The sequence below is a fragment of the Spermophilus citellus genome (genome assembly GCF_964194105.1).
Source record: "Spermophilus citellus genome assembly, chromosome: 2".
NCBI classification, from domain to species: Eukaryota; Metazoa; Chordata; class Mammalia; order Rodentia; family Sciuridae; genus Spermophilus; species Spermophilus citellus.
Window position 1 is genome coordinate 70,248,050 of NC_138183.1, and position 16,887 is coordinate 70,264,936.

General features: G+C 40.5%; 1 protein-coding gene and 1 long non-coding RNA gene across 5 annotated transcripts in view; one reads left to right on the top strand and one right to left on the bottom strand.

Annotated features, from left to right (window-relative positions):
- The window catches only part of KANK1 (KN motif and ankyrin repeat domains 1), a 200,299-nt gene that overhangs the window by 169,845 nt on the left and 13,567 nt on the right, over window positions 1–16,887 (bottom strand). The window lies entirely within an intron of this gene.
- The window catches only part of LOC308641148, a 438,634-nt gene that overhangs the window by 141,895 nt on the left and 279,852 nt on the right, over window positions 1–16,887 (top strand). The gene's annotated exons all lie outside the window — the stretch shown is intronic.

Here is a 16,887-nt window from a genome sequence, read left to right on the forward strand (position 1 = left end):
GTCTTAGCCAGAATAATTGGACAAGACAAGACACCAAATTAGAAGTTACATTGTCTGTTTGCAGATGACAGTCTTACCTATAGAAAACCCTAATGACTCCAAAAACTATTAGAACTAAGAAATTAATTTACAGTAGTTACAGAATATAAAAGCAACACACACAAATTTTTGCATTTCTACACACTAACAATGAACTATCACAAAGGAAATCAAGAAAATAATATCGCTTATTACAACAGCATCAAAATAAATTTGACCAAGGCAGAAGGTTTGTAGAACCAAAACTGTAATTTATAAAAACTGAAGATACAAATAAATGAAGGACCCCAGATTCAAGCATTAGAATATCATTAAAACATCCATAGTACCCAAAGCTATATATAGATTCAATGCAATCCCAACCAAAAGGCAAATAATGTTTTTCAAATAAATAGGAAAAAAAAAGCCCTAAATTTGTATAGAACCACAGAATACCCTCAACAATCTTGAGAAAAATGTCCATGACATCTAAAAACTAGAAACATTTCAACCAGTGACATTATCAGGGAGCATTTATCAGGTATTCACTGTCCTATATCAGATGTCTTACAATTTTTTTTCCTTCATTTTTGCATTTTTGGGGTGCTGGGGGCGAAACCCAGGTCCTTGAGTGCCTCCTGCACGCCCAACAAGCGTTCTACCTTCGAGCTACACACCCCCAGCCTATCCATATGTCTTAATTTGATTCTTTTAACCATGCTTTGAGGGAGTATTGTTTCCATTTTACACATGGAAAGACTGAGGATCAGATCCCATCCGAGAAAAATTCAAACCCAAATCTGACTCCTATTCTCATGTCTAAGCCAACATTCAAATAAACAACAACCAAAAAAAGGTTTTTGTCAAAAAATACCAAAGTGCTCAAACCCACCTGTTTGAGGGAATTTTTTCAGGTATCTATAATTAAGTCAGGAATGTTCCAACTTGAACTAGCTGGTGTCAACTTTGGTTTAAAAATAGCTCTAGCCTGAGGTCTAACATGCCTCTTAGCTATTTGAGATTGCTTTGTTGGTCATGGAGTAACCTTTACTGAAAAGTTATAAATTCCTTTCTCCTTCCTGGAGAGCTGAAAACAACCCCAGAATGCATAAGGTTGCCTTATTTTTTTTTATTTTATTTTTTTTTTATAAAAAGCAGGGTCCTAGGTCCTTGTATACAGTGTCCTGTTCAGCTTCCTGGGAAAAGACAACATTTATTGAGCCCTTATTACTTGGCAATTCCATCTTTCTTCAATACTCATAAGCATCCCAAGGTGGGTGCTATTATGACCTCTATTTTACAGATAAGCAAGCAGAGGCTGAGAGAAGTCCAAAGCCTGTACGCTTTCCATTGTCCCAACCAGGCTGATTATGCCCTTTGTTTGTCAATGCTGCCCTCAGTACCTCTGCTACAAGGAAGGGGGATAAAAAAAGATAACATCTTAACAAGGGTGAGGGTAAGTAACCAGACAGATGTTTGAGCCCACTTTAGGCATACTGCTGGAATGAGTGAGAAAATAATGGAATACACCTGCATCCTCAGAAAAATTTAATCCAGGAGTAGTATTAAGAGACATTCAAATAATGAAAACAAAGCCATCTCCTCTACTCAAGGTCCCTCAATCTCAGCCCAGGGACATTTTGTCTTTAATTCTGTTGTGGGGTATCCTGGGTGTTGTAGGACGTGCAGCAGCATCTACAGCCTCTAGTTTCCAAAGGCAGTAGCACCTCCTGATTCATGATGATCATCAAAAATACCTCCAGACCTGCTAAAGTCCAGTAGGGGGGATACTCCCCCTCTCATGCTGCTGAGCACCACTTCTCTAAATGAGACAGGTGCTGAAATAATCTAGCATTATTTCAGGACCTTGTTTTACTTTCGTTCAGTACAAGTTTCAGAGTTCTTTTTCAACATATTAAGACAGGAATCAAACAAAGAATTATAATCTTTAAAAAAAAAGCCTCAAAAATTACTCCTTCATTGAGGATATTGGCAAATGTAAGAGATGTTTATATTCTCCCAAACCTGTGGTTTGTGGAAAATTAATTTACCCTATCTGTGCTTTGATCTTCTTGCAAATCATTTCCTAAGACAAGATTTAACTTGTGAGGGCCCAACAGGCTAACCAGCTCTCAGATAGGAACTGGTATCAAATTCCAGGTGTTCTGGGGAGGGAGGCTGTCCACCCACGGAGACCCTGCTCAGTTGCATACCAAATGCCACAGAGGGGTCCAATTTTTCCACAAAAGAAGAAGAGAATCATGAGCTGCGGTTGTGGCTTTGCGGTAGAGCACTCGCCTTGCACGCATGAGGCACTGGGTTGGATCCTCAGCACCACATAAAAACAAATAAAGGTATTGTGTCTAACTACAACTAAAAAATAAATATTAAAAAAAGAATAGAGAATCAAATGGCAATGAAGCTTAGTTTTGTCTTCAAAGGGGAAGGACCTCTTTAGGAGGTAATTCAACTTTATATTAGCACTAGTATTTCAGTTAAGAAAGGATGTTTGTTGATGTTTTAGATTTAGTTCTGGAATTCACAGTGAGGAGGATTGTCATAGTTCAAGTAGGCTTCCAGCATCTCTTTCTCATTTCTTTTCACTAAAGGAGGGAAGGAGGGCACTTCAACTCTTCCACCAGCTCTTGCTAATCTCACACCTGTCCTGCAAGGTGCATGCTGCCAGACAGATGGAACAGCTGTACCCTGAATAAAACGCCTATATTAGAAACTTCAGGTTCCACCTATCTGGGTGCCATTGGCAAAATAAGACCAGAGAGTTAACTGTGTTATGTATTTTACATGTTACCTTGTGGATAGGCAGAAAACAACCACCTGAAGATGCCCAACTGATTCCCAAACCTGTGAATGTCATGTACAGGACAAAAGTGACTCTGGAGATGGAATTAAGATTAAGGAGTTTGAGATGGGATGATTTTTTTTCTAGATCATCCACATGGGCCCAATGTCACCATGAATCATTCAAAGCAGGGAGGGGAGGGAGGGAGATGGGATAGCAGAAGAAATTTTATGTGTAAAGAGATTCTAATTATCATTGGTGGCTTTGAAAATGGAGGCATCACAGGACAAGCAATGCAGGCGGCCTCTAGAAGCTGGGAAAAGGAAAGATTTTCTTCTAGAACTTCAGAAGGAACCAGCCCTGCCAACCCCTTAATTTTATTCAGTGAGACCTATGTTGAACTTCTGACCTGCACAATTGCAATATCATAAATTTATCTCTAGCATTGAATTTTAGGGTTCTCTTACAGCAGGGATAGGAAACTAAAACAGACTTTGGTATGTGGATATGGGTGATGTAGTAAGAAACACTAAAGAACTGTGGAAGTGGCTTTGGAATTGGGCAGTAAGTGGAGTCTGAAGAATTTGGGGGGAACATGGTAGAAAGTCTAAATTGCCTTGAACAGATCTGTTACTAGAAGCTTGGACATTAAAGGCTGTGAGGACTCAAAGGAAATATTTGTCAAGAACAGAATACCATGATTCCACGGGCAACGTGCTACTTCCTATGCACTAAAAAAGTGAAGCCCCCAAACTGATTACCTAACAACTCATTCTCTTAGCAGTTTTACTATAAAGTCTGTGTCACTTAATGGGTAAAGTGATTTTCCTTGGAATGTTATTACATCCTAGCTATGTGACCCAAGTACAATGACCCCTCCAAATCTCACTCAGGGAGGATGGTCACGAATGAAAAACTCCAAGCTCTTAGCAAAGAGTGGACCCTCAAAAATGTGAGTTATTTTCCTGACTAGTATAGAGGAGAAAATTAATAGATAGGAATATATCCTTCCTTCTCTCCCCTCTCCCCAGGAAAAAACGTGATACGCTTCCTCTAGGGAAGACTCAAAGCCTAAGCATAAAAGAAACAGGCAAACAGGATACTCAGGAAATCAGTGCTAAGTATATCAAAGGTGAGGTCTGGGGACTCAATGGGGCCCTTCCAAAATGCAAGGGACACATACCCAAAGCAGCAGGAAGAAAAGGAGGCCAAGTTGTTTCTCTGGGTGACTCTATTACGGGAAGCTTGCCAAGTGCAGTTAGAGAATACTGGGCAGAGTCACTGTGTCACTGTCTGTGCCAACTTGGACAGGAAGTGAAGCAGTGGGCCCCATGGTCACAGAGCCGGCAGGAGGAGTGACAGGGCAACCTCAAAGAAAGACATCCTTTTCAATTCTCTGGCCTGGCTTCCTACCTCAGCCACCTCTCTCCCCAGCCTCTAGGCTTCTCCACCCATGGAATTAAAATGTACAACTCAGGACAATTGTTCTCCACAGGCAAGGCAAAGCAAAATTTTATAGACACTCATAGAATGTTCTACATAAGAATGATGATTTTTCTTCTCCTAAAATTTTTTTAGTTTTGGTATTCAAAGTTTCTGGGAGAAATGTGTCAGGGGAAGAAAGTACTGGAAGCATTTGAACCTTTCTGTCTCTTTGCATCTGTACCTTGACTATGAAGGATGGTAGTTCATTCCAAGGATCAACAGTCAAGAGTAAATGTCAGCCAGCAAGCCAGTGTGTAAATAAGAGGGGGAAACCATCCTAGGAATGATTAAGATAAAACCAAGTGGGGGATAATTAAACCACTCTTTAGCATGCTCCTGGCATGTCCATATTGCCCACACAGCCTTTTCTGCTTAGGAGCAGCTTCTCCTGCTTTTTCTCCCAAGAAAATCTCCTAGTACCTGAGAAGACACCATATCTCACACATCCTTCTCTGGATAGTGAAATCCACAGCCTCCCCAGCACAATGTGATTAAGGCACAGATTTTTGAGACCCAGGCACATGTACCCACTGAGCACAATCTTGTCTTTCAAAAAAAGTTCTTCCAACAAATCCATTGTTTTGGATGCATAAACTGGAAGACCGTACATTTCTGCATTACATTTTCTGCATTTCCACAAGTTGGGTTGGTCTAAAGGCTCATTCTTCTCACTCCTACTATTACTCAATGCCCTTTCCGAGTGAACCAAGACAGGCAGCTACAAAGCAGATGCATTATTTGGATGCATTAGACAACAGAATTGGCTCTTACCTCTGCCTACTCATTTTTCCCTACTCCCCAAGCTGCAAATCTCTGCTTGTGTCTGCGGATAAAAACACAAGTGGAAAACTGGACTGCAAGTGGAAAACTGGGCCAGGGTGATTTGTATTATTCTCCTTATCTCAACCCTGATTTGTGGAATCTGGGAGTATCAGCTGGTGAATCTCCAGATCCTCCTAAAAGAATTGAGATCTCCTTTTACTTTCCATAAACATAAGAAAGGGGAGGCATGGCTTGGAGACAATTAGATAATGAACTTACTACTGGAAGCAAATTCCAATCTATTTCTCTAAGAGAAAAACATGATGTGTAGGAACTGTTCAAAGCTCCCTTGACCTTTCCATCAGTCTCATTCAGTCTGTCCACTACAGTTTTGACTGGCCAGCTCTCTAATCCTTGGCTTCTAGCCAAGCAGTGTCACCTTCAACAAGCACAGTTTAGACACTCAAACACTGGGATTCAAATAAGTTGGATATTCAGAATTAGATGATCTTAATAGTACTCTGGAACAGGAGGAAAATTTATTTATACATGTGTATGTATACACATATACATAATATGTATAAATTTTCTACTTCATATGCTTTGTCCAAGGGCAGAAGTGGTTTCATTAGTTAAATATTCAGGCTATATCACATACTTTAAATGCATTGTGCATTATCTCATTTGTTGCTTAGAAAGAGCCCAGTGACAAATATTCTTTATGTCCATTCTTCAGATGAAAAAACTGAGGCTTATAAAAGGTAAACATGCCTGAAGTCACAAATCACCAGATCTAAAGATTGAACCTAAACTGATGCTCTTAAATTCAAGATTAACTTCTATGACATAAATGTGATGAACTACAAATTCTAAAACCAGCTGCGACTCCTCCAAACTGCCCGCCTTGGGGTTCAACAAATTTTATTGGCAAAATAAATGATTATCTCCTTTTTTCTCCCCAACAACCTTTGTTCTTGGGTAAGAGACCCCCCACCCACCTACACACAGAGAGAGCTTTGCCTCTGACTAGCAATAAGTCACAATTATCTCCATGGTGCTGACTTCAAAGAGATGCAAATATTCAAAAGGATCTTCCTCTTCAAAAGAGTTCCCATTGCTGAAAAAAAAAAATCCAGTTCCAAAACTGTTCTGACCAGCAGTGACATGCATGGTGCCAGATGCCCCATTATCTTCCACAAGTCACCCAGCCTCTGAGCTTACCACCTCCCTGCTCCCTCCTGCAGTTGTGCCCACAAGGTTGATTATACCACAACAGCAAGTACATTTCTCTGTCCAAGAGATAAGAAAAACAAGGTTGACTGAGATGCTACTTTAAGATTTTGACCCACACTCCAGAAATCTGGAAGTGCATTGCTCTATAATAAACTTAGTTTCACCCACTTTCAAGACGCATCAAAACAAATGAAGGCTATTTTGGTCTCAGGATAAGGCTTCAACAGGCCACAAGATACTCACGTCAAGTTGCTTGGTAAGATTTTTCATATATGGAATGTTAAGTTTTTGAGCATCAACTGCATACCTAAACATATTAAAATAGACATAGAATGGTGGTTACAGGGTCTGGCGAGAAGGGGGAGTGAGACGTGTTTAATGGGTACAGAGTTTCTGCTTAAGATGAGGAGAAAGGTTTGGTGATGCAAGGTGGTGATGGTTGCAGAACAATGTGGATATACGTCACATCACCAAACTGTATACTTAAAAATGTTTAAAATAGTTAAAATAAAAGCTCCTAGGTGTAGTGGTGCATGCCTGTTATCCAAGCGGCTGGGGAGGCTGAGGCAGGAGGATTACAAGTTCAAAGCCAGCCCCAGCAACAGTGAGACACTAAGCAACTCAGTGAGATGCTGTCTCTAAATAAAATACAAAATAAAGCTGGGGATGTGGCTCAGTGGTCGAGTGTCCCTGAGGAGTTCAATCCCCAGTACCAAAAATTTTAAAAAGCTAAAAAAAAAAGAACGCTGCTGAGCTACTGTATACATTCTATCAGTGTATGCCTAAGTAGAGTCCAATTCCCCTCTAAAGTGGTCCAAAGTTAGGCTGACCACAGGGGCTCAGGGTATCCGTCAATCATTTTAACTACTCCAGAATAGCTCTGTGTCTGTGTTGATATTCAGTTACTGTTTGAAACTATCACCTGGAGGAGAAGAGTTTTGGAACCGCCTCCCTCACAGGCATGCCGTCTGGTAACAAGATGGGCATCTCAGCAAGTCCTCTTCTGATGCCACGACATAAGGCAGCAGTGTCTAGCTCACAGATACCGACAGGCACATAGTACCAATGGTGCTGGTTCTTTCCATTTTATGGGCTATTTCAAACACTGTGGAGAAACCAAAAGGCTGCCACGGTTCAGACTGAAACGGTCTCTGCTTCGTACAGTCTCTTCTCCAACTCGGGCAAATAAAGGCTTTTCACAGAAAAATCTTTTTCCCCTCCCCCAGGGTTCAATGTTCTGAATTATAAGCCAATCTTGATTCCAAAGGGAATACATACTTCTTACTTTTGCTGTAACAACTTATTTCCCTCTCATGGGAGGGAAGAGGAAAGAAATGCAAACCTTGGTGGGCTGCAATGGCTATGCCTATGGTCCCACAGGAATGTACAAGTTCAAGGCCAGTCTTGGAAATTTAGGGAGACCCCTTCTCAAAATAAAAAACTGGGGATGCAGCAGCTCAGTGGTAGAATGCTTGCCTAGCTTGTACAAGGCCCAGGATTGAATCCCCAAGGGGAAATTTTACCAGCCTGGGTCACTATACTTCTTTTGAATTACATAATATCCTGATCATTTTCTTTAAAAGTTGCATGATTCATTTTTTTTAAGTGCATTTATTTCATTTGTTTATTTTTTATGTGGTGCTGAGGATCGAACCCTGGGCCTCACATGTGCTAGGCGAGCACTCTACCACTGAGCCACAACCCCAGTCCACATGGTTCATTTTTAAATGCCACTGTAGACTTGATGGCTATCAACAATGGTAAAATATCTAAAATAAACCTAATTTCCCCAATATAAAAGTATTCTTAACTGGAAGAGTGTTAATAACTAAAGCACAAATACTAGAAAAGTCAAGATATGGGCGCAAATTCATGGGGCCTGGACGTAGTGCTTCCTGTCAAAGAGGAAAAATGGTTTCTTAAATATGTAGTTAGGAAAACCAACAGCCTTCTGAAAACAAAAAGTAAACTGGGATCCATACTTACTAAAATAAATTCAGGAAGGATAAATAATTTAAATATGAAAAGCTGAAAACAGGGCTGGGGTTATAACTTAGCAGTAACGTGCTAGGCCCTGGATTCAACCCCAGCCACCAAGAAACAAAACAGAACATGGAACTGAAATCATAGAAGTATCAGAAGAACACTGGACAAATGAAAAGCAAAATGGTTAATGTGGGAAGGCCTCTTTTCTCTTTATTCTAAGGTCTTCGTATTAAATGTTATAAACAACTAATAAATTCATCTGCATGTAAAAATACAGTGTAATCCCAGTTAAAAGGTGAATAGTAAGCCAAGCATGGTGGCGCACACCTAGAATCCCAGCAACTTGGGAGGCCGAGATAGGAGGATTTCAAATTCAAGGCCAGCTTGGGCAATTTAGCAAGATCCTGTCTCAAAATAGAAAGTAAAAGGAACTGGGGCAGGGAGGTGTAGTTCTTTGGTAAAGCTCTCCTGGGTTTAAGCCCCAGAACCAAAATGAAAAAAAAAAAAAAGATCAGCAACAGGGAACAACCCTAACTTTTAATCATAGATAACAGACTTATTTCCTTTCTATATATAAAGTGATACAACTCAATACCTAACAACCCAATAGCAAAGGATGTGAACAGTGTATAGAAAGGGAAATATGAATGACTCCTCCACAGGAGGTGTCAGGAAAAGATACTCAACCTCCTCAAAGAAATTCAAACTAAAACCACTTGAGATATCATTCTTCACAGATTGCCAGATTAAAAATTTCATAACACACTGTGTTGGCACAGATACAAACAGGTATTTCTGTACCTTGCTGGTAGGAGCACATATGAGCACAGTTTCTATGGAAGACGTTCATAGCAAAATCTATTACAAGTACACATAGCCATAGCCTTTCACTTGGTGATTCCACATTCATCCCACATGCCATTACATGTGGACAAAATATATGTGCAAGCTATCCCTGTGGCACTGTTGAATTTAGTAAGATCAATAGGAAATTGATTAAACAAATATGGAATATCTATTAAAAAGATACCAGGCGGCTGTGTTTAAAATAAGACCAATCTACAGGGAAAACCTTACCTATGTGGAAGGGGTCTTAAGACATGGTTACATGAAAAAAGTAAGGTGCATAACTGTATGTAAGGTACATTCTCATCCATGATTTTAAAAGAGGGTAATCCCCACTTTTTAAAGCGTAGTATCACCACACACCCCCCCCCCCAGATTATTACCTCTCATGCCTGAGGAGGGCTATGATGGCTGGTGCAGGAACTGGAAGCCTTCCCAATATTATCTTTTTAATTTTAAGGAATGCATTAGCCATTTGACAATTATTATTATTATTTTTTAACTGTTGATAGACTTTTATTTTTATTTATTTATTTTTATGTGGTGCTGAGGATTGAACCCAGTGCCTCACACATGCCAGGCAAGCGCTCTACCACTGAACCACGACCCCAGCCCAAAAATTACTTTTGAATTCAGTAAAAATGGTTGTAAAGCAAAGCTGAGGAAACGCACCAGAAAAGGGAATAGAAAGGTCAAGACACAGAAAACAAAGAAGAAAAGATAAGGAAATCAGGGGATCACTCCTGAAGGACAAAATTTGAGAATGAGAATTTGACCAAGAGAAAAAGGGAAGGATGTCAAAGATAATTCAAGAAATCTTCCATAAACTGAAAAACCTACATTTGTAGATTGAGATGGTTGCTGTGTGCCTAGAAAAATGAGAAAAAAAGACCAATCACAATTCTTGATACAAAGATACTAAGAACTTTCATAGAGAAAATGTTTCCCATAAAAACCTAGACATTAGGGAGCAACCTCTTCAAGATTTTGAGGGAAAATGATTTCTAAATGAGAGCTATACACTTAAGCCTTAATTAACAAGAGTAAGGATGAAAGTGGGAGAGGGGAGACATTTTGGATAAGCCAAATCTCAAAAGCATACCTCCCTGGAAAGCTTTCTCAGAGGATGTTGGCCAGTGTCCTCCACCAAGACCACTGATAGGGAGAGACCACAGGAAAGGATGCTACAAGATCTGGAGAGAGAAAAGGAGGGGTCTAAGGACAACAGGGACACCTCAGTGCTGATCCAGCAAGGGCAGGGTTCGGGTTGGGGGTCAGTGAGCAACACATTAAGCTAACAAGCAACCCCAACAGCTGTGAACTCTGGATGAGAAAACCCAGAGGAAGGAAATGTCATTGACATTACATGTCTCAGCTGTGAATTATCACAATCTAAACACTGTTGATCAAATTAAAAACTGTTAGAAGTGTTGGCAAAGTCATGAATTTTATCTTCATCTTTTGTTGCATAAAGACAATAAATAGTATCCAAAATTAGATTTAGGGAAAAAAAAAATCAAGAAATAACAGCACAGGATATTTTCCTCAAGAACTGCTGTTTTCAGCCAGGTGCAGTGGCACACACCTGTAAGGCTGAAGCAAGGAGATCACATCAAGGCCAGTCTCAGCAACTGAGACCCTGTCTCAAAAAAATAAAAAGGGCTTAGGATATAGCTTAGTATTAAGTATCCTTGGGGTCAATCTCTAGTACAAAATAACAACAACAACCCCCCCTGCCATTTTCATAGGATATAAGCCAGTTTAAGGAAAAAAAAAAAAATCAGCATTTTCTTGTAGTTCAATGATATCAGAGTAGTTACCTCTGAGGGGAAGGAGTCAGGGGTAAGAAAGGTGGAGTTAACAGCTACTGTTTTTACTTACCAGTTTTACAGGATTTTTTTTTTTTTTTTTTTTTTTTTTTTTTTTTTTTTTTTTTTTTTTTTTTTTGCAAGGAGGATATACCTGGGATTGAATCTAGGGGTACTTTATCACTAAGCCATATCCCCAGTCCTTTAAATTTTTTTTAAATTTTGAAATAGGATCTTGCTAAATAGCCAAGACTGGCTTTGAACTTGTGATCCTCATACATCAGCCTCCCAAGCCGCAGGGAGCTGGGATTACAGGTGTGTAGGCCAGAACTAGACTTTTTGAAGTATACAAACATACATATGTAAAACACTTAAAATCTTTCATAGAGCTGATGTGCAAGGGTGTTTCCTACATGAGAACCACCAATGGGCTTATGTGCACTGCCCCCAAAATAAAAACCATATTTCAAATCGTACCTAAGAAAAGTTGATGGTTCTTGGGTCTCCTGCTGTTGACTGTGCTCCTGCCTATTAACTCCTTCCTACCTGTGGGGCCAGAGCACAGTCAACATCCTGTGTTTTATTCCCTGGTATAAATGCCTCAGAAATGCCAGGATGGCTACCTTCCTTGAAGAATTTAGGACTTTTCAGGTTTTTTCATTAACACTAATTTTTATCATTCTAAAATGAGTAAGATCACGCAATAAAATCAGAATCCCCAGTACTTTGTGTTTTTAGAACCTCATTCTCCTGAGAAGTGGAGTTAGGAACGCATGTGGGTTTGCATGCAAAATGTAATTAAAAGTTTTCAACTTGAACAATGATCCTTTGGGTGACATATTTGATGTGCTAAAAAATTAGTTTGGGGGAAAAAAAACAGTTTTGGGAATTACAGCAAACCCCTCCCCTCCTCCAGTTGTAGTTGTAAGGGACCGCCAGGGTAGCAGGGACCCTGGCACAACCCTCTGTGGCTGGCTGCCCTACCACAGTGCTAAATGAGCTCATCAGCTTAAATACAAGTAGCTCATTAGAGTTATTAACTCAAATTTGTCCAACTCAGGAATATAAAATTCTGCTTCTTTTGTAAACATCTATGTATCAGAATTTGCAAAGATTGTTCACATTCATAACGATTTCTCTGAAGATTTCAGGCAAAATTGAAGCTCCAGGAGGACAGTTGCTCTGTGGCTTTGGGTACCTCCTGAAACTACCCACCAATTGCACACTGGGATAATGTGTCCAGACCAAACACCCCATAGAGATATGTAATTCTTTCAAGTTTTAGCCAACAATTCCTTCTATGGAAGAGAGACAAGAAACACTTCAAAGGATATTCTGTCAGAAATCAAGAGCCTTGGGTTTAAGAAGCAAGAGTTGGGGATTGACTAACCAAAGAAGTGAACAACAGTGGTTTACAATATGTTAATGCTTATATCACTATTAATTCAATACTCTGGTTTCTCTTCAGATCGTATAAATCTTTCGCCTTTTACTATTAATTCAAACAGAAGCCTCTGGAGAGATAGCATATCCCAAACTGCTGTTTCAGAACACTGATCAAACTGGTAAGTGGCATATGACCTTGAACAACTGTGCTGACCAGGCCAAAGCACCAAGAATGTCAGCTAGCTGAAAGACAAACAAATCTTAGTAATAAGTGATTTCTGCTCCTCTGTAACCTAGATTGAAAATCTTACAAATCATGCCCTCCCTCTAAAGATACCTGAAGGATCTAAAAACAAAAGGCTGAGTTACTGTCAAAAAATAAACAGAATGATAGAGCAACTTTTAATCAAGAAAAGGCTGGGAAATGGGCTGGGGATGTGGCTCAAGCGGTAGCGTGCTCACCTGGCATGCGTCAGCCCGGGTTTGATCCTCAGCACCAATAACCAACAAAGATGTTGTGTCCGCAGAGAACTAAAAAATAAATATTAAAATTCTCTCTCTCTCTTTAAAAAAAAAATTTTTAAAAAAGGCTGGGAAAGAAGGAGGGAAGAGTGTATTATTCTACCAACATGGAGTATCGCAAGTGAGCATAAAACTTAGTCCCTGACATCCTGGAAGCCAAAACAGAAGGAAATACAATGAGTACATAACAGTGTTTGGGGGGGTGGGGAATGCCCCTTCCCCAGAAAAACAAACTGAAACGTACACTTCTTCCTATGAGGGATTCCTAACAGCAGAGTAAATTGTCAGCAGTTCATCAGACAAATATGTACTTAAGTGCCTTCTATGATTCTAGCCTCCGCTCTAACAGCTTAATGTACATCAGTCAACATCTACAGAGACCCAATTCTACTGGGGTAAACACAACAAATAAAACAAGTAAATTACAGTGTGTTACTGGTTGAGATGGGAAAAAAGGAAAGGCTGGGTTGGTAAAGAGGGACCAGGAGTGCCAGGAGAAGGCCGACTGTAACTTCAAGTCCTCAAGGTACCGAGATGGTGACACTGAGCAAGGACCTCATGGAGCCAAGGAAAGCACTTCAGGAGGAGGAAGGAGCAGGCCCAGAGGCTCCTGTGGGGAAGCACACAGGTGTGACTGAGCAAGGGCAAGTGGGAGGAGACAGAAGAGCAGGCTGCAGAACCACAGGCACCAGGTCAGGAGAGTCTTGGGTGTCACTGTGGAAACTTTCCCTCCTATGGAAATAGGGGTTAATACAGGGTTTGAGCAGGGAAGTACAAGTTGACTTTTGTTTTTAAAGCAGAGCTGCTAGGAATGGACTACAGGGAAAGCAGTGATGAGGCTACTACTATTACACAGGTGAGAGAACATGGAACAGTGAATGGCGGGGGAGGGGAAGGAAGAGAGGGAGGGGAAGGGGAGGAGGGAGGGGGGAGGAGGGAGGAGGGGAGGGAGAGGGAGGGGAGGGGGGAGGGGGAGGGGGAGGGGGGAGGGGAGGGGAAGGGGAGGAGGGAGGGGGGGAGGGAGAGGGAGGGGGGAGGAGGAGACAGATTCTCCCCATATTCTGAAGGTGGAACAACAGAATTTGCTACGAGCTTTGATGTGAGATGTGTGAAAAGGGGGAATAAAGATGATTTCAGAGGTTCTAGGTTTTGCCATCTATCACCAGAGAAGACTGTGGGAAAAAATGAGTTGGGGGAAGAATCAGGAATTCTGATTTGGCCATGTTGAGGGTGAGGTGGTCACCAGGCATCCAGGTAAGGAGGAAAGGGGATGAATGGAAATGAACTGGGAGAGAAGTCAGAGCAGGAGAAATAAAAGTGAGGATGACTGATTTACCAGTGGTACCAAAACCCATGAGACAGGATGAGACCACAAAGGAGGGTCTACAGAAAAGATCAGGGATAAGCCCTCAAGTCCTCCCCAAAGCAAGGATGAGGAACCCACAAAGGGAGCTGAGAGGGAGTGGCCAGAGAGCAAGGAGGAGAAATAGGAGATGCAGATTTTTAATATGATCATGTCTTATATTATTCATCAATAAAAACAAAAGGCATGACAATAAGTCAGAATTCAAAGTGGAAGGCATTAGTTGTCGGGAAGCTGCAGCAGAGCAGTGCAGGTGTTTAGCATTTGGCCAGTTCTGGCTTAACTCCCATAGCTTTCAGCACCAAGAGAGTGTAGAGAAGTGAAAGTCAGGGCAGGTCAGAGACTGGGTGCCAGGAGCACATGGGCAGCACACAGGCAGGACATCAGCATTTGGAGAGTGACCTGGATTAGACACCAAAGTAGCTTATCAGAAAATACCAACTCCAAATTGAAAAGTTAATGGGAAGCCCCTTCCAGATCTATTGTGCAGAAAGATCTGCCCAGCCTGGTGTCTGCATACTGCCAGTTAAACCTACTCAGGTCCCTGGCCTGAGTGCAGAATCCAAGGGTTACCCCCGCCAGCTTACACACCTGCTAGTAGAACAATAAAAAGCCTCGGCAAGCACAGAAAGGAGTGTTATCTGGTGTACTTCATGTACATATGGCACCCTTAAAATTTCAACTGCATGGGGCAAGCATCATATGTGTGTTTATACCCAATCCTGTTCCAAAAAATGCTTGAGGCAACTTTCAAAACTAGATGTAATTAAATTTAAAAAAAAACAGAAATAATAAATCCAGAATAAGGGAAAATGTATTGAAATAGTAAAACAAGACCTAAATTAATTAGTAAAAATAGTCATCATGAAGTTCCACATGGGTTTTTTGTTGTTGGGTTTTTTTTGTTTTTTTTTTTTTTTTTAACAGTGGGCAATAGATTTGGCCAAAGTAACGAGAAAAAAACAGTCTGACAAGATTTACATTAATAAGTCAAATACTCTCCCAAGAACTGTCCCAGCATTTCCCAATATCAAGGCCTTGGGCAACTTTTCCAGTGGTTCCTTAAAAGGCTGCAAAGACGGAGATGCAAGAGGGATGGTGATATGTAAAGGTTTCCTATAATTCTTCAGCTATTCCCTATTTCTCCATTACATAAATTGGGAACATAATAGATGCTAACTCAATTTTTAAAATTACAGGGAAAAGGAAGCTCAACATTCCAAGTACCCCAATACTTCAATGGCACTAATGTGTAAAATCCTTTAGAATTTCAGAAATGAACACACTTAACACAAATGAGTTTTCAATAAGACTTGGGAGCAACTCAACTGCTCAGAAAGAACCAGAGAACAGAATTCTGTGTCACCAGCTTATGCTTGGTCTACTTTAGAGGTCAACCAAGTGAAGGAGATTTCAACATTCTCATAAAAATTAGAGAACCACTGAATGTGGTGGTACATGCCTGTAATCGCTGCGACTCAGGAGGCTGAGGGAGATCTCAAGTTCAAAGCCAGCTTGGGGAACTTATTGAGGCCCTGTCTCAAAATTTTTAGAAAGGGCTGAGGATGTAGCTCAGTAATAGAGCACTTTGCCTAACATGCATAAGGCCCTAGGTTCATTGCCCAGTAATATTAAAGAAATAATAAAAAATTACAGAATGCATCTAAGACCTTTGCCTAAACAGATGCTTCTACCTCATAAAAATGGGTATATCAGGGAGGCTGTAGGAATGTCAATACTGGAAATTGAGACAGTTGCTAACTTAGCTAAGTTGCATAGGGTAGCCTCAAACTTGCACTCTGCCTGCCTTGATCTCCGGAAGTGCTGGGATAATAGGTGCGTAGCACGTTACCAACAATTCTAATAAATTTAACAAAAAAACCCATTTCTACCCTTCTCTTAACAGTACTATCACCTTTAATTGGTTGCCAAAACCATATTAATACAGGCAACTACATGAAAATTAATTGAATAAGACAGCAGCATGTGAAAAACCATAGAATCAGGAGTAAGAAATGTAATTTCTTGATTAAAATACAGATCCAGACTCTTGAGAAACAATGAAAAGTTACCAAATTGCGGGTACAGCTCTTAAGAGATCTATCAGTGCCGCTCAAATACTAGACCTTATTTTCCATATCTAGGCAGATTTCTAAGGCATAACCTTTTCTAAATAAAGCCCAAAACAACAGATTTAATCAATTCCAAAAACTGTTTCTGAATCAGCATACAGACCATTAAACCTTTCTAAATTAAATATAGTTTTCCATTATGGTAGATTATATTGTTTCCAATTATTTTCTGCCCTCCCTGAAAGAAGATTATACCCCTCCCAATGTCATGTGACTGAGTCTGCAGGTGGAAGAATTAACTACACCTCTGGACTCCTCTGTGGCAGGTGAGCCCTATGACTTGCTCCAGCTGACTGAATGCTAGTGTAAGTGACATACAAGCAGAGTGTTAATAGCCATGAATGGACTGCTGGTCATTTCCTTTCTTACCCTATATTGTAAAAGTCTACCCTAGAGTGGGTAGATCTAAAAAAAAGAAGATCCCTGTCATAGAGCTCCAGCTGTCAAATGATGTGACCAAGAAATTAAAATGTTGTTTTAAGTCACCGAGTATAATCTGAGTGATGGAACTACTTCGTTTTTAAAACTGCTCATGGTCAGTGGAAC